Source organism: Haemorhous mexicanus, chromosome 5, assembly GCF_027477595.1.
Source record: "Haemorhous mexicanus isolate bHaeMex1 chromosome 5, bHaeMex1.pri, whole genome shotgun sequence".
Taxonomy (NCBI): domain Eukaryota; kingdom Metazoa; phylum Chordata; class Aves; order Passeriformes; family Fringillidae; genus Haemorhous; species Haemorhous mexicanus.
The window spans coordinates 51,458,487-51,478,674 of NC_082345.1; the positions used below are offsets into that span (position 1 = coordinate 51,458,487).

General features: G+C 36.6%; 1 protein-coding gene across 4 annotated transcripts in view; it reads right to left on the reverse strand.

Moving 5' to 3' along the window:
• Nucleotides 1-20,188, reverse strand: part of TFEC (transcription factor EC) — a 125,953-nt gene that overhangs the window by 42,771 nt on the left and 62,994 nt on the right. The window contains exon 1 of one of the 4 annotated variants that reach the window (XM_059847140.1): nucleotides 19,680-19,805. The exons of the other annotated variants lie outside the window; for them this stretch is intronic. The gene's annotated coding sequence lies outside the window, so the exon portion shown is untranslated. Of the gene's footprint in view, nucleotides 1-19,679; nucleotides 19,806-20,188 lie in introns of those variants that run through there. 4 annotated transcript variants of the gene reach the window in all.

Here is a 20,188-nt window from a genome sequence, read left to right on the forward strand (position 1 = left end):
AAATGCAAATATTATAACTCCACCAGTTCCACAAAGCCAAAACAGAAATGAAAACTTTGAGATGGATTTTGTAATCCAGAAAAAGATCCCAATGCACAGGAAACTGACTGTACCTATTTTTATTTCATATCTCACTGACAAGCCAGTTCTGGGAACAAGAACATAACAGCCTTTCAGAATTACAGATGCATAGTCAGACTTCTTCAATTGCTCTTTCTAATTTGAGCACACATCATCATGTTGTAACACTGCAGTACAATTGTGTAACATCTTTTCCCATATTCACACTAAGTTTGCTTTCATTTCTTATACGTTGCACAATGGCATAGCTAGACTTTCAGTTGTTTATTTACATAAACTGTTTACTTCACAATTTGCTGATGGAATTTTTCTTCTGCTAGTAAAAGAATATATAGCATGTCAAAATTAAGAAAAAATGCCTATTTAAGGGACCTAAAGAAGGAATGAACAATGCCACTGATATTCCATTAAGCAGCAGTGCTACATTTTTCTTGATGTTCCACTAAGAGCAAGCAGGTGACATCTGTATTCCCAGGCTGCTTAGCTCAACACCATTCCCGAGAGAAATAATAGGAAAACTGAAAAGAGATTCAATTAATAAATTATTAAAATATAGGAATATAATTAATACTAGTCAACATAGTTCTGTGCAAAATAAGCCTTGTCAAACAAATCTACTTCTGCTCTTTGATGAGATTTTAAGTTAGGTTGCCAAAGGTAACGATGTAGGTATAATACACTTCAACTTTTGTGTGCCTTTTGACTTAGTATCGCTCAATATTCTAATTAAAAATATAGCACAGCACAGTATCAATAAAGCATGTTTTAACTGGATTAAGCATTGGCTGAGGAACGTGCATAAGAGAGTGATCAGCAAAGGCTTGGCATCAGAAAGAGGGGCAGTTCAGACTTGTGTTACTCAATTTTGTCATCAGTGATTTGGGACTAATGAAAAACAAAACAAACTGAAAAGCATAAATATGTTTAGACTAGTGTTCCCAGTCTAAGTAATACAAATCTGCATATAGTGGAGGAAGAAATACAGGATGCCACAATGAAGTAAACACCTCAAGCAATGAGTCTGTAAAGAACTTGGGGTCATAGCAAGCCAGCAACTCAGCAGGAGTGTCCCACTGATGCTATAGGAAGAAAGAAAAAATGGCATAAAGCATAAAGAAAGTAGTGAATAGGAGCCTGGCTTTACTCTGCTTTTTTTTTTATGGCTCAGAAGAGATAAATAATGGAAGCCTAAAAATATTTCTACCCTAAATATTTTTGAAACACTGTTGAAAAGCGCAAAGCATGTAGAAAAGAACTATGAAAGTAATTGAAGACTGAGTAGAAGGTATTTCAGAGCTTAAAGCTTAAAGAAGCTCAGCTACGTTCTTGTTGTCAGTTTGTGAAAAAGATTGTAAAATTCATGGGACATTCTGAATGTGAAAGCTAGTACAAAAAGTGTGTTAAGAGACACTATCCACAAATTGAAGTGAGGCATAGCAGAAATTGTGTGCATAAACAGTGAAGTACTCAAAAGGAAGCCCTCTAACTACTGTTTTCTTCAAACAAACCATCAATGACTTTCTGGGAGAGATAGAATATCCAAATCCAAGGCATACTTTCATCAAACATATTCTTGAACTCAAAGCTGAGTACTAAGGTAATAACTGAATACAATACAAAAGTCCATGATTTTAGAGGAATTAGAATGAAGGGTCAAATAACTCTTGCTACGTTTAGATTTTATGGGGTTTTGGACCTGAGAGCTGGCTATTTTAATGGCAGCCTTTGATATAAATTAACTCTGAATTAAAAAATGCTTAAACATCTGCTTCAAAATAATATGCTTAAAGATGATCGTAGTATACTGGAAAGAACTCAGCAGACTTCACTGAAGTTTGCCATTTATACTGGATATTAATTTCTTTAAGTATTTTTAATAGCTTTTGAAGAAAAATTTTTCACCCTGATAGGATTGCATCATTCATCATCAATCCTGAACACAACACCTCTCTGCAAATGATGGGACTTCATGTTCTTTTCAGCCACTGTACTAGAAAATAAGCATTTAATTATCCACTCTTAATTATTAAAATGTTCCATAAGTAGCCAGAAATTTTAATTCCATTTTAAGATAAGAAACACAGACTGTTTTTGCTCCATATCTTGGGACTTTCAAATGTATTTTAAAGGTTAGGGGAAAAAAGCATTTTTAGTTATGAAATAATCCTTTTTAACATCCATTACAAATTAATATCAGTTGTTTGTTTTTCCTGCTCTCTTTATTAAACTTTTTGAGGAGAAAATATTAAAAAAAATGATTTAATAGCAAAATGAAAATTCAATTTAACTTAGGAATTATACACTTCTGTTCTATCCTAAAGACTGTGGCTGTTCACTTTAATGTTTAGTTTATAAAAGCATGAGTGATTATGCCAATTAATTACTTAAGCTAAACATAGTAATTAATTTTTAAATGTGAATATTTTTCCTATAGGAACTTTGATCTGACTAGATGAGACCTTCCCATTAATATGCATGAAGAAAGAATACAAAAGACATGTAGTCTGGAAACTTACAGCTGTGTTTTGTTGATGCATTACAGTAGCTTTCAAGTTAAGAAAAAATTTTCATGTGACTCTAATGCACTATTTTTTATTTATTTAACCTTTGACATCATATTCATCAGGAACCTGTGCATATTCTTTCAAGGGTGAAGGGACTGAAGAAGAAATATTTAAAAGTTCATAAAAAAGACCACCTCTTCAACAATGACTACTTCTTGTGTATTTTGGTATCTCAATGTCTAAAAATAGCTGATAAAGGTGGGGTAGGGTGGGAGTAATTGGAAATTCTCCATCACACTTCCAAGTATTACGAAAAGCAAGAGGAATGTGGGAGCAAAACAACTGCAAAACAGACTTTTCAGAAATCAGTGCTGGATAAGAAAACTTTCTTTGCACAGCATAGGCAGCAGAACAGTGTTTCTCTCAGGAGGAGAAAGGCAGCAGAGCTCTCAGAGCTGTGGCTAATAGAAACTAGATCTTACAGCTAACCATTTCCTGACAAATCCCCATGCAGGCACTGAGATTTTGATAACATTTCCCCATTGTGGCATTCTCTAGCACTCACTGAACATTGATGGAGCTCAGTCCTTTCAGGAATTCCTCTGTGCTAACCTCCTTGTGCAATCAGAAATGAGTTGGGGGAAGCCAACTACCTGCACTGAGCAACTACAGAGACATTATCAAAGTGAGCACTTCCATTTGCACCCGTGTACCTGAGACACTCTTGGCTTCTTAATTGAACACCTGCAGTTAAGATACACACAGCTCTGATGGCTCCTTATCCATCACCAGCTTGACTTCTGAAGAAAGGATCCCTAAGGTCTTAAGGCCAGCTTGTCATGTTTTAAAATAACAATGAGTCTCCATGACTTTGTGGTCTTCACTGGTAGGAAAGAATCAAGTTTTTAACATTGCACTATAAAAACATCTTATAAAGTTAAGCAAAGCAAACTACAGGAAGTAGTTTTACAAAACCATCCCTTTGATTTAACTTGGAATTTAAGCTGAAAATCTAAACTGTGAATGAAACCAACCACTACAGGTAATAGGCCACACAAGCATAACAATGGCTCACAATCAAATTAAGAAACCCCAGCTAATATCCTTACTTTGACTCTGCACTGTGACCCTGTCCGTGCTCTCACTGATTCTTGAAATCTGTGAATATAATAAATCTTTACTGTTCCAGGTCCTCTTTATTGTTGGTGTTATTACAGGACAGTGAGTGTGACTATAGCATTTCAAAAATGTGAAGAAACTTTTTGTATGGCGAGCTACATTTAAAGAGCTAGGTCCTGATACCTTTACTTAACTCCTTGTCTCTGCCTCCAGAAGTTATTCAAATTAGGTCAGTTACTAAGTTGCTATTAAATGGAGAAAGGCATACCACAACCAGATTCAAGGAAAATCAGTTTTGAGTATAAAAAGCACAATCATCTCCTTTTGAATTAAAAAATGTTAGTGTCAGTGAATTTCCATCAGTGTGGACTGTTCAGTCCTTGCAGCAGAAATAAAATAGCAACATTGAAAGTTCTGTATTTGTCAACTCCAATGACTAGCACAGACCCATAGAAATAGCAGTTCTAATAGCAGTTAATTACAGTTATAGCAGCATGGAAAATCTGTAAACAGAACGATGTATTTTATTCAACAGTTCAAGATTTTCTGGTAAATTTCATACATCTAAAATAATCTACTCCAAAATATAGGACTCATATAACACAGGTTAATAGACAATAAGGAAAATTCTTATGGACACAAAAGCTTATATTTTAATTTCAGCATTTTTTAACCATTTAACTTCCAATGAAAGCACTCAGGGAAGACAAAAGATGACTGTATTATCAACACCCATATAGTCTATTTTGTTACCCATCTGTAAAGTTTGTAACATAGGTCTGACATTGGAGAAATGCAGTTTGTATGTGTACTACATTTATGTGTAACAATAATTTCAAAATACTTTTGTTTGCTCTTTGATATATGTTTTTTTTCCTGCAGCAGCTATAATTTTTTTTCAATTTTGTCTCACTTTAAAGGTAAAGAGAACTCAGAAAGGAGTCAGCCTTAAAAAGTTCGAGGAGAGATCATGAAGTAAAAATTTTTTCATTGTTTGCTGTACATTTTTCTGTCTCCCCAGCTGAGCAGACTGTATCTTTTGAGATGGCAGTAATATCCCTCTTGCTCAGTTACATCCAGCAAACAGTCCTTGAAGCTAGATCTAAAAGGTGTATTTTTTTGGTTTGTAAAGATATGGACATCAACTATAACGTGGTAGAAAAGTACTGATGGTAAAACTGTAAGAGCAGAAAACAGTACTTTCGCATTTGAGGGAGGAGTGTCTTTTTGTCCTTACTTCCTCATTCCTTTGGACTCCATTGGTTTGGCAGTGCGAGCCAAAGAAAATTTCAAAGCCTGAACACAGCAAACCTACCTCTGGTATGCTATTCTTCCACAAAAATAAAATTTAAAAAGTTTAGTCATTTTGGATAAAACCACTGGGTTTGCCTGGTTCTAATATGCCAAGGGGACTACATCAACATCCTCAAAAAAAGAAAAAGCTATTGGTTGAAAAGCATGGTCAGTTTGTTAAAAGTGGTGGCAATTTCACCACCAGATGACAGCACTGTTTATTACTGCCCTTTTTTGGTGTATGTTTCAGTCTTCCCTCATTTTGAAACCAAATTGTAAAGAAATATGCACCCCCCAGCCCATGCACTGCAAGAGCAGAGGAAATAAAGCCAGTGCCATAAGGTGGTTTGGTGAGACAGTCACATCAGGGAGGCTGATCTGTTGGACAAGATATTTTAAGCCTGTGAAGGGTTATAGCTTCTGTAAAGGCACAGAAAAAAACTAGCTTCAGTCTGAGAAATGTGCCTTCTATTTCTGTTTCCTCAGCCATAGAATGATAAAGAGGGCAAGGGGGGAAGCTTTCAAAGTAGGCATCTTAGGTTCAGCTTCACAACACGATTTTTGTGAAGTCAAGGCAGCAACATCATTTTAAGCCAGCTTAGGATCTGGCCACAGAGTGTGCTTTCATACAAAGAGAGCAGATTGGGTTAGCTGACAGCAGTAGGTGATGTTTCTGTCAAAAACAGGAATGGCACTTCAAGGATAGCTATGTGACAAAAAAGTAAAAAAAAAAAAAAAAAAAATTCTTATCAGCTGGTAAAAGAATTTTTTTAAAAATCTACCTGGCCTATTTTGTGTCCAAATATGTTTTCTGGCTATAAGTGGCAATGAGTCTGAGAATGTTCATGGCCCAAGGATGCTGCTGACATGCTGTTCATGGGGTTAGCAAAATTTCCTTCATTACCTGAATGTCAGCCAGAAATCTGTGTACTCTTTTGGCAATACACTTCCACTTAGGGACTGAGAGTAGTAGCAGTGGATGTACAATGAGTTAAGCATGTGGCCCTTGAAATACTTTAATAATTTCAATTACTTTATTAACTTTAAAGAATTTGTATTTGTCACTATTCTTAAAAATAGTGACAAATACAGACTAATATTCTGGTAATATTAGGTGTTTTTTTCACTTACTTAGATGTAAGTGAAAAAAACACCTAATATTACCAGAAGTTATCATGAATATAAATGTTCACTTAAAAATTTGTAATTGATTTTGAGGAATATTTGCTGAACTATAATTTTGTATGTTTGGGTCAGAAAACATGAATTTCAGACTGACACTGATGAGCATCTGCTGAAGACAAGGCAAGCAAAAAATTAATTCGGGGAGCACTTACAGCATGCAAAGCTCCAAACACTTAAGTTCTGCTGTACTCTGCAGTTGACAGGAAAGCTCACAAAAATAGCATAATTGGTACTTTCAGTACTGAACTGAGAAAGCAGTCTTGCCTTTTGATGTGTATTTAAACTAATCTTAGTTCACAATATGTTCCATTCAGCACTAACTCAATTAGTAAAAAAAAAAAAAAAAGATGAAATGTTAATACCATTTCTAATATGCAACAGATCAAAATTCAGCCTTTACATTCTGAAATCAGCCTTAAAAAAAAAAAAACTTAGAAGCAGAACTGCTGTAAAAACACCATAAATAGAATCAAAAGTCAGCCTAGCAGAAACAATCACATGTGCTTTAGTGTCAGAGTTATACTCTACAGTATTTCCATCTCAATTTAGGTACAACAGACCTTTTTGCACTCAGTAGATGCTGTGGAATAGGAGTGGGAAGAAAAATATTAGGCTAAGCTCAAACTTCTTAACAGTTTCCAACTAATAGCCACTAACTAAAAACATTAATTAACAAAAGTTGATTGATTTTACTGGGATTAATCAAGAGAAACTCCCACTTAGTTTAAATGAGAGTTCTGTGTGAATATGGAATTAAAGCTTACTACTGGTAAGCCATTATTAAGAGCATTATTTATAAGCTGTATTGTACAGAACAGGTCTTTCAAATTAAACAATCCTAATGTGGAAAGGAATGTACAACTTAAACAGTTGTTAGAGTTGCCTAGAAAAATTATTATGATATCTATGTACCTGTGTGAAATATTTTTAGTTGAAAGAAAGAATATTTAATAACAATAGCTATTATAAAGAGTCCTTAGTATTTTGCCAGAGAACTTTGATCAGGCAAACATCACAGTGTTTGCATAGCAGCAAAATGTGTGTTGTGAATGTTAATGCTAAGATTTAGTAACTGAGTTTATTAGTATTAACAAATTTATTTAATTATCAAGTGAGTTAATTAGCATTTTGCAGCATAATCTGTAGGCCATGTTACAGAGAGAAGGCAAATTCTGGTCTCTGTGGTCTGGCTTAAGAAGCTGTCAGATAAAACTGTGATTCCATCACAAGCACAAAATAAAGTATGAATCAATTAGCCTGATTGTTATCAGGAAGCCAAAAGTACAGAAATATTGATTGGCCAGCATCATCACCTACCTGCAGTGCCTGGACTTCTATCAGTTTTATCACCTCTACACAACAGCATTGCCCCAGAGCCTGGGTACCCAAACACAGAACAGCAAAGAAGAAAAGACTGGTACAAATCTGGCCATGAATAATGGATGTCTATGTATATCCAGTCAGTTTGAGGGGAAGAAAGGAGAAATGGTTCATAAGGGCATTTCCTTAACTCTGGCTGGAATTTCAGTTAAAGAGGAAAAAACGATACAGAACTTTAAAGGAAAGAAACTTCCTATCTCTGTCTTAAATGCATTATTAGCTGAAGAATATGTGCTAGAAGAAATCAATAGCATAACAGTATGGCCATGTTAGCAGTTTCCTTCAATCTTTTTTGTCATTATGTCATCACTCTTGCCATTCAAAAGCTCACAAAGCCTAAATGCTTTGTGACACAGAACTCTTCCTATCGTAGTCTTTTGTTATTATTGTAATCTGGAATGAGATAATTATCTTCAACATGAAACACTACAAACACTAGAGTTATTCTCAACCCAGTTCACAATCACAGTTTATTCATCACTATCTCAAAATCGTTTCACAACAGAATTCACTGAGATTTACTCAGGCTCATCACATTTTTCTTAGCTGGATGCAGAGCATACACCTAAGACAGTTAAATTTTGGTAATACTCTTTTTTTTCTCACTCAAGTCCAGATTTTATTCTTACATTAGTGATCCTCAGGACTATCCTACTGAATTAGCAGATGGATAAGTGCTTGTCAGAGTGAGGAAGGCTTTCTTACAGAAAACTAACACAAAGTACATCATAGGTAAACATGGCTTCAGACTACAGCTGTGCTGATGTCTGAGATTTCCTTTCCTTTTTATTGCGTCTTTGACCACACATGCATGAGTGCACAGCCCACAATTAGTCAGGGTGATCTCTTTATTAGGCAGGAGTATACTTCTCTAAAGATTACAAAATCCCACTACTTGAAGTGTAAAATTGCTGTTGTCCTTCCTCACAGCTGGATTTCTTGCAGAAGAATTTAGCTTGTCACATAAATCCACGAGTCTCCAGCCCAGCTAATTTAACCTACATTCTCAATTATTTTCATTTAGACTACTAAAGTTTCATATTCACTTCCAAAATAGTATTAAAATTATTGTTAATTTTCTCTCTTCAAAAGCATCAGTTCAGTGGAAATTTACATTTTACAAGGTAAATGAAAAGGTCCTTTTCAGTTATGTCAGCAAACCCTTTTTCCCCTGTAAGATCACTGTAAACTTTGAATAAAAAACTAAGCATAGTAGTATCAGCAAAGAATACTCAAGTCACCTGAGATTTGCAGATGGCATTATCCTCCTATTTACTGGAAAGTTTTGAGGCAATGTTGAGAGTAGCTGGAAGAGGAGGATATGCTGACTCAGGATGAGTAGCCACAAAACAAGAACTGGGTTTAATACAATTATAAAAGAGGAAAACACTATGACCAATGAAAAATAGAAAATTTCGACCATCTAGATTAATCTGATAATGTAAGCAGAAAAAAAAATAAGCCTTCATAAAAAGCTATCAGAATACAAAGCAATAGAAAAAATATTAAGATCACGTTCTACTTAGAAGGTATTTTGGGTCTCCCTCTATTCCTAACCATAATACTTGGGAGCAAAAATAAAGCTCCTGAAAAAAAAAAATAAGTGGAATAAAACTAATATCCTGGCTACAGCTGAGACAAATGTCTTCTCAGTAGCTGGTACAGAACTGTGTTTTGGATTAAGTCTGAGGATAGTGTTGATAGTACAGAGATGCTTTAGTTGTTGATAAGTAGAAGCTACTCTAAGTCAGGGTCTTTTCAGTGTCTCGTGCTCAGCCAGTGAAGAGCTGAACAAGAAGCTGGGAGGGACTATGGCCAGGACAGCTGACATGAAATGGCCAAAAGAATATTCCACACCACAAAACACCTCGTCTAGTATGGTAAACTTGGGAGATTTACCTGCAGGGAAGAGCCAGTTGTGGCTCAGAGACAGCATCATTCAGCAAGCGGTGAGCAACTGCATTGTGCATCACTTGTCTTGGGCTTTATCTCCCTCTCTCCCTCTCCTTTCTATTATCAGAATTAATATTAGTATTGTTGTTCTTGTTGTCCTTGTTGATTTTATTATCTTTTATTTGCTCTTTTTATTAAACTTTCTTTATGTCAACCCATGAGTTGTATTTTCTTTTCTTTCCTTTCTGAATTTCCTCCCCTTGCCATCACTGGGTGGCAGGGGAAGGGGAAGTGAGCAAGCAGCTACGTGGTATTTAGTTGCCTGCTGGGGTTAAACCACAGCAACTGCAAAGGAAAACAAAGATTAGTCTGTCATCATAATGAAAACTAAACAGCCTTAACAGAATAAAAGAAAAACTGGAGAAGAGAAGACTTCTGTGTATTTGTACAGAACAAAGGGCCCTGATGTTAGATGTGAAGCTCAAAACTCCACAGGAGTATATCAACCAGAAAGTCCTTTGCCAGCATGAGCTGGGAATCATATAAAAGACTACCAGCAGAACAAGAAACAGTCATACTCCCAGTAGGGGTTTTGATCATCTTATGGATCCAAACAATGTTGTTGTTTTGTTGCTAAGGTTTTCTTCAAGGTGGTAAATTTTGGCCAGACAGAGAATGGGCAGGCAAATAATTTTAAGATTTTATTGCTTCATTAAAGAAAATTTCAGCCTATCTATCTCACAAATAAGACATTACCAGCAGCATGACTTCACTGCTGAGAGGATGCACACAGAAACGTATTTGAAACAAATTTTATGTCAAAGTATGAAAAGTGTATGCCCACTGTGTTAAAGCTACTGTGGATAGGAGGGGAATAGTGTCACATGGAAGAGAAGTCCCGGGAAGAAATTATTTTTTTTACTAACTGCAAATATTGAGCTGTAAGCAGCCTGGTAATTTTGGTTTTTGGCTGAGGACTCATTAAGAGTCACAGAAAATTCCAGTTAACACTTTAAATCTTAATTCATGTTTACGGATCTCAATTTCAGTGTATGGGGTGGCCATTAGTCCTAGGATTTAGGCCACAGTAAAGAGAATTATGTGTTAGAAGGGAGGTAAAAAGGGATATCAATTACCTAAACCTACTTTTAAAGTCCACCATCTGGGAGGTCTGATATAAGGCACTCTGGGATGTGACAGATAGAGATGTGACAGAGAAAAAAAGTCTGCATGGCAGCAAGAAAAGTTAAAATGATTCATGGTGCCCATGGTTGCTGTACAGTAAAATTCTAAGTCATTTTACTGTAGGCTTCAGACATGGACCCTGTCTCTGAAGATAATGTGTGGAGGGTAAGCAAAAGAGAAGGGCTGGTAGGAAGAGAATTGTGGCAAGGGTCCTGCACAGCCTCAGGAAATAAAGTCTACATATAACTCATCACATGCAGAGATTGTTTACAGCCTGATCACTGGCACAAATTACATGTTCTGTGTTACATCTGAACAGTAAAATCAATCAGTATTAAAATAGGGTATATAGAGTATTGCAGATGAAAAATGCTAGGGATCTAGAGGTTCTCTACTAGTGATCAACTAATGTTGAAGTCCTAGGCCTGGGTCTCCTTCCTGCTGTGTCTGAACTCAATATCTTTAGCATCACAGAGAACACAGAAGGGGGACACAAAAGCAGTAAGTGATTTGTAGAAGGATAAGAAATAAATGTATTTAATAAATATTAATTCTCAATTATTCCTTCCATTTTTCTGTTCCTATACAACTTTTTATAATTGCATAGTTCTTGATTCCACAGATAAATAGGAGGGATTTTTTACCTACTTGTTTCCAATTCCCAAATTTCCCTGTTAGCTAGTAGCTTACTTTATCTCTATTTCCATCCATCTCGTTGGAGGTGGGATGGTGAAAGTGTTGGTTTCGGTTTTATCATTGCTTATAGGTACAAGATACCCTTACCCTTGCTAATACTTTCTAGGCCCTCATCCTACAACTACTTAGAGTTTCCATTGTAACCTGTGAAGGGCTTTCACTGATTTCAGGGAAAATAGTCATATGGACAATTGCTTGTAGGACTGGAGCTCTAATCAGTAATTTTTCCAGAGCATACTGTATTAGAAAGTTAAGAAAAAAGTCTTTAAGAAGTGTACCATGCTTCAGTTTTGTGAAAAAGAAGTAATATTCTATCCCTATTTACATTGCTGGGAATTGATCATGCAACTTTGAATAGCCAAACAATATGTATGTCTTGGAAGAAGTAAGAAAACTGGCATTCCTTGGCTTAATTTTTTAATCACCAGACCATGATGTGGCTCCACTGCACTAGGTTCTTCTTGACTGCAGGAAAACAGTCATGCCATTCACAGGAAAATCACTCTTTCACAGTACTTGCCAGTACCTTAAATTACAGTGGATTGGCACTCCAGAGTGCTGTGTATTCCCTGCCTTTGCTACATTTTCCCTATGCGGCCTTGAGCAAAACTTTGAATCTCTTTCCTTGATAAATTTGAATAACTCTATCTATTTATCACTATTAGTATATCTTTTTCATCTCAGAAAATTCTGAGGGCAGCAATTATTCAAGTTTCCTTGGGACAATGTCACCCCCTCTTTACTGGGATCTCGAGTAGAAACAATTCTTATCCTTCTACAGCTATTATTGCTACTACCACCACCACCAATGATAATAATACCTTACTTATTTGCAGTAAAAAACAAAAAACAGATTAAGCAACTTTATTTTTTAAAATACAATGTGAGACTCTGAGACTAAATATAAAAATTCAGTCTTTCCTCTTGCATAATAACCTATAAATCCCTGTTAAGGAATTGGGAGTTTATAGACTAGAATAGACAGGCAAATACTTTCTTGCCGCTCTAAGATTTTTTCTTCCAGTTTATCAGAAAATTAATTGTTATGGCACAAGAAAATTCACTGCAGCCAACATATGTTTTTCTTTTTTAACTAATAAAACATTATCATATTTTGTCTCAAATATATACAATATTTTCATCAATAAGGGCTTCAAAAGAGTAGATAAAACTCTCGATATAGCTTGCCGTTTTGTCCTTTTATTGATAGAACATGATGTTTCTATCCTTAACTAGAAATGTCTTCTCTGCTCATGTTTATGCAAAACAGATTTTTTGGAAGAGAAGTAAAAAAAGGTACTGCAACATCAGAAGGAAACATCAAAGGACTAGTGGCAACATCTTAAGGCTTTTATCAAAGTAGTGAGGGAATGCATTAAAGCAACAACATACGTAGTGTACAAATGATAGGTCTATCAAATTCAACAGTATGTCTGGTGAATAGAGAGGACACATTTTTACATGCATTCTTTGTTTTAAAATAAAGAGTTGTTCAGTGGTTTTGCTTTCAAAACTATGAGAGAAAAAAATATTTATACAAGGGTCTTTAGGTTGTGTCATGTAATGTAGCTTCAGTGGAACCACAACAGGCAGCCAAGCCCACTTACACCTGATGACAAGTCACACTTTTTATAATTTTCAAAGTCTCTGTCTGCTGCACACAAAATGTATTTTGGGCTTTTTATTCCCTTTAACTTTTATACCTATATGAGAGCTGTGTAAGAAACTTCTGGGACTTGGCCTAAGGAAGAAGAGGTGTAGATAGTTCCAGTAGCTCAGAACAAGTCTGTTATGAAATGGTAGAGCATGTCCACAAAATACCTTTCTGTCAATTGTTTCCCAAAAAATGCTTCAGGAGTCTCTAAGCTGGCTTCACTTACTAGGGAAATGTTCTTTTTTTCCCTTTTTTACCCTAAAACTTAAATTTAAAATCTTTGTTTATGCAAGCAGCACCACCACATGATAAATTCCACAACTAAATTATAGCCCCACCTTGACCCTTAACCTCTGTGCGGAGCACAAATGCCTCTTGTGTTCAAATTCATGTGTTTTGCAGCCTGCTGTAGGAAAAAATCTAGGTTATGCATCGACCCCAGGAAGACATGGCTTCACTCCCAATCCTTGCAGTAGTGGTCAGCTTCAAGGCCCAGAGAAGCCCAGCACCCAACACCACAGCTTTTGATCCCAGCAAGCCCATCAAATATTTCCTAATATTTCATTAATGCTGCCATTACTATGCAAAAGTGCTTAGTGCATTGATGGATAATAAACATTCACAAGTTTTACAACTAAAATAACTAAAGAGCTCCTACACAACTAGTGCCGATACAATTAAGATTAAAGCCTAGTTCTCTGTGCCTGTGCACACCACAGCTGATCTGCTACTCCTTTCCCCTCACCATCTTCCCTTCCAAATGAGAGCTCTGTTCCTGAGCACAGAGCAAAGACAGACAGACATTTAGAGCATTCAAATACTTCATTTAAATTTTTTATTCTAACTGAAAGTTAGTAGTGGTAAATTAGGAACTTCTAAATAAGAGTTCTCTGAACTCATTTTACTTTAGTGTTCCATAACATTCAGTTATGAATATTCCTCACTCGCACAAATTGTGCACATCTGTAGGCATATTAAGTGAAGCTCAAAAAACTTGAATAAAAATATTTATACGATATTTTTCATTTCCTTCATGCTTTTTCTTGTACTGTTTGACAAAAATGAGCAAAACAACCATGGTGCACCCAGACTTTCAGTAGCTGCTAAATATGTATATATTTGAAGCTATCTTATTGAATTTCATCTAACAAATTTATTGACATTTTACAGATATAAAATCATGACTGTTCTCAGTGACACACAGGTTTTTTGGCAGTTTCAGGCACAGTCTGCTGACATTAAAATGGAACATAGCTTAAAATAAAATCTAATTGAAATGGTATGAATCAGAAATAGCAATGTGAAGAAAAATAATGAACCAATGGAATTAACTTGAAAGATCTTTAAACATAAAGTCCTTTGAAAAATACTGATAGAAAAATGTTTGTGCATAAAAAATAGTCAGCTTAAACAAGATTCAAACAAACAGAAAATAAATTGTTTCCTTTATTTTCTGACATAATTAATTATGGTAATTCCAGAAATTGAATTTACAAGAATAAAGTTTTATAATTATGTATGAAGAAGTTACATTATTAAATTTAACAGGAAATCTACACTTTGACTTTAACCCTGTAGAAAGGCTTTTTATCATTTAAGTATTATTTGAAGGAGGGGGATGTTCTCCTGCATCTTCCTGCGTTCCGTTTCATCTTTAATTTAACCCTTTGAGCATTTTGCAGAATGAACAGGATTCATGTGCATCAAAGAAAAAGATAATTTTGATTAATTCAGTTTGGTTAAAAAGTAGAGGTATTTTAATGCGCTATCATGATAGTAACTATACAGATGAGCTAAATTCTTATTGGTGTTTATAACTGGATGGACATCTTTTTGCAAAGACGTCACTATAAAGCAAGAGAAGCTGCAGACCTGATCAAACATCTGTAGGCACTAAGGCAACTCAGACCCTCCCTTTACCTCTGGGAGCCCAGGTTGTCCCAAAATTATTTACTCCTGGGAGGAGAAAGTATTTAGGTTCTGTCTTTTTCAGAAAAAGTAACTTTCTTTCCAGCTGTTAAACAGCTCATGGGTGCCCTGAGCAGCAAGCAGATCATCCACTCTGAGGGGGAGCAGAAAGCACCCCAGAGACATTAGACAGGTGTGTGGCAGAGTCAATCTCAGTTGCCTGCAGGTCCCTAAAGAGAGCAGGGAACTCTCACTGTGCACCAGCTTCACCCCCCTCAAGACATTCCTACTTAAGGGGGTCTTAAGCAGCCAGATAACAGCAGCAGGAATTATGCTACCCCAAAGGTCCTGCAACATTTCTGGAAGCAGACCTTGAAAATGTTCCACACTGCAGTGGAAAGGTTTGGGTTTGTCATCATTAAATATATTAAAGCTGTTGAGCTACAGATGCAGTCATTTACATGGTTCTGAATTTATCTGATATGAGTAAGGTAAATGACCATCCTTATTTTGAATGCTGGTCACATTGCCTGAGATCATGACTTATTATAACTCATTTCATTGAACACTGAGATATGGTAGCTGAGTATCTGAACCTCTTTATTAAAGTTTCTATGGCATCATAATTCGTACAACAAAGATTTGAGCTGTCTTTAACAAATTTCTGCCAGAAAGATAGCCTAGTATTAGAAACTAAAACTGAACAGAGTCCATCCTTAGTCTGAGTTAACAGTGGATTCTAAGAAAAAGTAGTCTGAGTCATGCTGTTATTGCTCGAAGTCATTATACTTCACTTTCCTATTTTTGGTCCTTTTTTAAAATAGATGTCAAGCCCAGAGACTGAAGATTTATGAACATTGAGATGAAAAAGCAGATTGACTTCTTTTATTAGAAGATCCTCTTTAGAACAGGGAGGCAATATGTCCTTGATTCACAGGTTAAATTTTGCGTAAGTAAACATCTGGACTACAGATGGTTTTTAATTTTATTAATACCTTTGGAATTTATTTCATTTGCCACATCATTCCTAATCTTCATCTTTTAAGTCTGCTCATCTCATTCATGTTTTTAAATTATTCTCATGCTATTTCTGCATTCTGTCCTTTTTCCCCCAGTGGGAAACATATCTCATGTTGAATGCTGTCAATATAGTCCACTGAAGGCTTGCATTTACATTTGCATACCGTTTATGATGCTGCTAAAGCAACTTCAGTTTTGCAAAAAACAGTAGAAATTATAAAAGAATATTTCATGTTTAAAAATATTTCATGTTTCTCAGATATATTGATTACATTTATGGAATTTGTGAAGAAATGGTATGTTGCCAACAGAATGGAAGTTATGAAAGCAAAAAGTGGAAAGTGATATCAAAAGTATTTCCACATTTTGAATCCATAAGCTATGTGGTAGATGTTCTGAATTTCCATTTAAAACACTGTCATGATCAGTTCATATAATACTCATTAAAAAAACCCCAAATTTTCCTGTTTATTTGGCCATTTTCAAATCTGTAAACTGAGAGCATATGTAGTAAAATCTGTTGCTGAACTGGTTTGCTGTAGAATTGTGTTTGACACACTGCTTCCCTTAAACAGCCTCTGAAATTTGTTGTAAAACACACTGAAAATTTTTTGTGGGTTGTTTTTTTTTGTTGTTGTTTTGTTTGGTTGGTTTTTTGGGGTTTTTTTTAAGGCCTGATTATTTTGCAAAATGTCCAGCACTTCCTATTCCAGAATAGGCTGAGAAGTCAGACAAGCCTCATCTCATGTTTTGTTCTCCCCTTCTCAATCCCAAACTTTCAGCCATTGCTTAAGACTGTGACTTAACAAGGAAGTTCAGAGCAGTATGACAAAATCAATTACACACTCGATTAAAATTGATCCAAGATACATGGTGAAGAACTCTATCTTAGGACAGCGAGGGTGTATTCCTATGCAATGACTGAGGGACTGGATCCTTCTGGCAGATGAAGTGCCTCTAACACAGCTTGTGTAGCCATTTAGACTTAATAAATCTCTAAGTAAAGTTTTATCTCAGTTTGGTTGGACTTACTTTAATTGAACAGAATTAATCTTCATTTCAAAGTCACAATTCATTAAATATCCAAAAAAGGGGAAAATTATTTTGCACTGCAATAAATCATTTCATCCCCTAAAGACTTTGTAGCACATGCAGCCATTGCAGGGAGTTGAAGAGGGGGATCCCACTTGTGTAAAGGCAAACAGCTGGATTGAACACCTTCTGAAGAAGTGAGGCTTTGAAACATTATGTTTCATTTGAAACTGAGGAAAACAATAAGTACTTCCTGCAAGATGTCTAGCCTGACGCTTGAGAAGCAGCTTCCCCTATCCTAACTTAATTTTTCCTGAAATAAACATTAAACCAGCAGGTTATGAACACACCTATATAGTCTCTGCCAAGATGAAAAGTTAACAGATCCCAACGGGTATGGCTGCTGGATCAGCAAGGTTATTTTGTGCTTCACTCTGCTGGGCTTTGCAAGTGCTCCTTTACTGAACCGTGGTATAATTATCGCTTGCAGAAAAGTGTTTGTTCAGTTCCCAGCCTTGTGCTGACACCAGCCTGCAGCCCTGTGTTTTCACAGCTCAGCAGAATCTGTCCCATTGGTACAAGGCCAGTGACAGGCAGATGCAATCACAATATTGCCCAGCCCTGCTTACCTTTCACCTAGATGGGCAACATACTGGTACAGTTCCAAGAAGCCTCCCAACAAAAAAGAATGACTGTGAAACAAATCCTGGCCCCTTGCTCACTTGCTCCTCACTTACTGCTTCAAGGTGGCTTCACAGCACAACCCTCCTATGCCTTTTTGCCAAAGCATCCTCACAGTGCTCCTGCAGCTTTGGAAGGCAACTGCCTGGGAAAGCTCACTGCCTCGTGTCCTGGCAACACAACTCCATCAAAGGGAAGCAGCTTAGAGTGGCAGATTAAAACAAAAAACACCAGGACAACACACAGCTCAAGGGAAACTTTGCCTTTTACCAGCCTGGTTTAGAAACTTCCGATTTGCACCTTTGCTTTCTTAACTACATTGCACTTACAATTAGGTACACCCTCACACCTGCGTTCACCCAGCATGACCAGTCACCCTGGAGAGAATGCAGACATGTGTCTCCTGTAAGCAAGTATTATTCCTCACAGCTCCTGGTCACATTTGTCATCTCCTGCTCAGCAGAGGTGGTGGGGGTTCCTGATATTGGGGAATGCATAGCAGGTCAACATGAAGAGAAAATAATGGCTTCAAATATAATTTTTTTTTTTTTTTTGCTATGCTTCTTTCATACAAATTCATGTCAGATCCAGAAGGCAAGTTTTGGATTTTAAAATAAATTAGTGAGTTATGTCCTGATTATGTCTAAAATAGGCAAGTGATTGCTCTCTGTTAGATCTTGCTTCTCCACAACAATAACAACTGGCTCAACCCACGTGTCAATCTTTTAGAATGACACAGATTAGATGAGCTAACCAGAAGCAGCTTTAGTTTATTACTTGAGATAAATAACTGCGGAATTTTTAAGTTGATCTTGATTTAAATTAGGCATCTAAATTAGTATTCAGTCCTGTCAGTTGCCACAGTAGTGCCAGAATACAATTATGCATAGCTCTCCAAAAGCCAGTTGCCCTGCTCAGCATTTCAGGAAGCATACTGACTTTGATGTGAAAGTATACATTCAGAATATTCTTGTGAGAGCCACAAAAGTGACTAAAGAATGCCAGTCTCCACTGATCTTATTGTAGACCATGCTCTCAGGCCTTGAAAATTCATTTACATTTTGGACATCCAAATTTGAGAGCTTTGTCCATGGATGTTGGGGCAAAAAGACCAAGTACCATTAAATTCTTTAGATACCAAATTGTAATTACAAGTTAGGGGGACAGAGAGACATTATTAAGGTTTTGTTTTAGATCAGTGGGTTTTATTTCCCTTTCCCTTGGGGACAAATTGCCTGTATTTAAAATCAAGCTTTTATGGCAGAGAACTTAGTTGTGAATGAATTAACTGTCTATACATCCATAAATGTGAACTTAACATTTGTACATACAATCATTAAAGTCACTATAGCTCTAAAAAAAAAAATTTAATAATTAAATATAAAATAAATCAGTGAAAGCAGTAAACTGCGCAATGAAAAAGTGTGCTGTCATGTGAATATTATTTGAATAGAGCCTTGCTCTGAATTAATCATCAAAACTTCCACTGAACTCCACTGAAGCTCTGTGTAAATAAGCAGTAAAAATCAGGTACTCTTTCTGTAGTACAACAAGCTTAATTTTACAGAACAGTGAAATCAAATCTTCTTGTCTCCTCAGAAAGCATTTTATTAAGTTAATGGTCTAACTCACAGCCCGTTAGCTATGGTACAACACTATGGCTATAGAAGTAAAAAGGTTTAATTGTAATGTGGTCTAAAAACTGAAGGCATTGAACTAACTTTTTAACCAAGCAGCTCCTGCCACAAAAATACACTGCAGCATCAATGGCAGTTAAGATACAAGAACTGAAATTGATTGTTAAGGACTACACCACGGAGCCCTGTTGTGCAATTGCTGCTCCCACACGCACTCACTCAACAGGCGGGAGCTGCCTGCCAGGCTTGGAGGGATTCTTGGGCTCTCCCCAGAGCTGCCCCCACCACTGCAAGGTCCTGCATCCTCTCCTGCAGTCCCTGAACCCGGGTTAGTTCCTGCCAGCTGGTTTTCCCCAACACCAAGAAGCAGAATAACCCCTGGAAGCGGGCAGTGCCTCTCCCAGTACTCACCCTAGCTCCTCAGCCATAGCACGGCGGGCAGACATGGCCATACAGGGGAGGTCAGTCATGCCAAGAGAAGCAAGCACAGGGGTTTCACAGCTCCTGCTTCCCTTCCCATGAAGGGTGGGGACAAAGTTTGCTTCTTAAGGAACTACTAGAAATTTGCTTCTGTATTTGACTTTCATAGGCTGTAACAGACAGGGCAAAGTTTGCGTAACACCACCTTCTTCTCACAAACAAGCATGTTTTTTTGAAGTGAGGTGGAAGATTTAGGTATTATTTTAACAGTTTAAAATTCTGAAAAGTATATGAGAAAACCTGTCCCAGAAGCTATAGCATAATAATTTTCATAATATATACATATCTAGACAAAATTAATGCAAGATGAGATGACGCTTTCATCACAGTAGGGAGACTCAAGAAAAGAGCTTGAATATGGATCAAGGCTTTCTGTATTTTGTAGGGAAACTCTGGTTTATGTGGTGTTGAAGACACATTTGTCACCTCAGATTGTGATT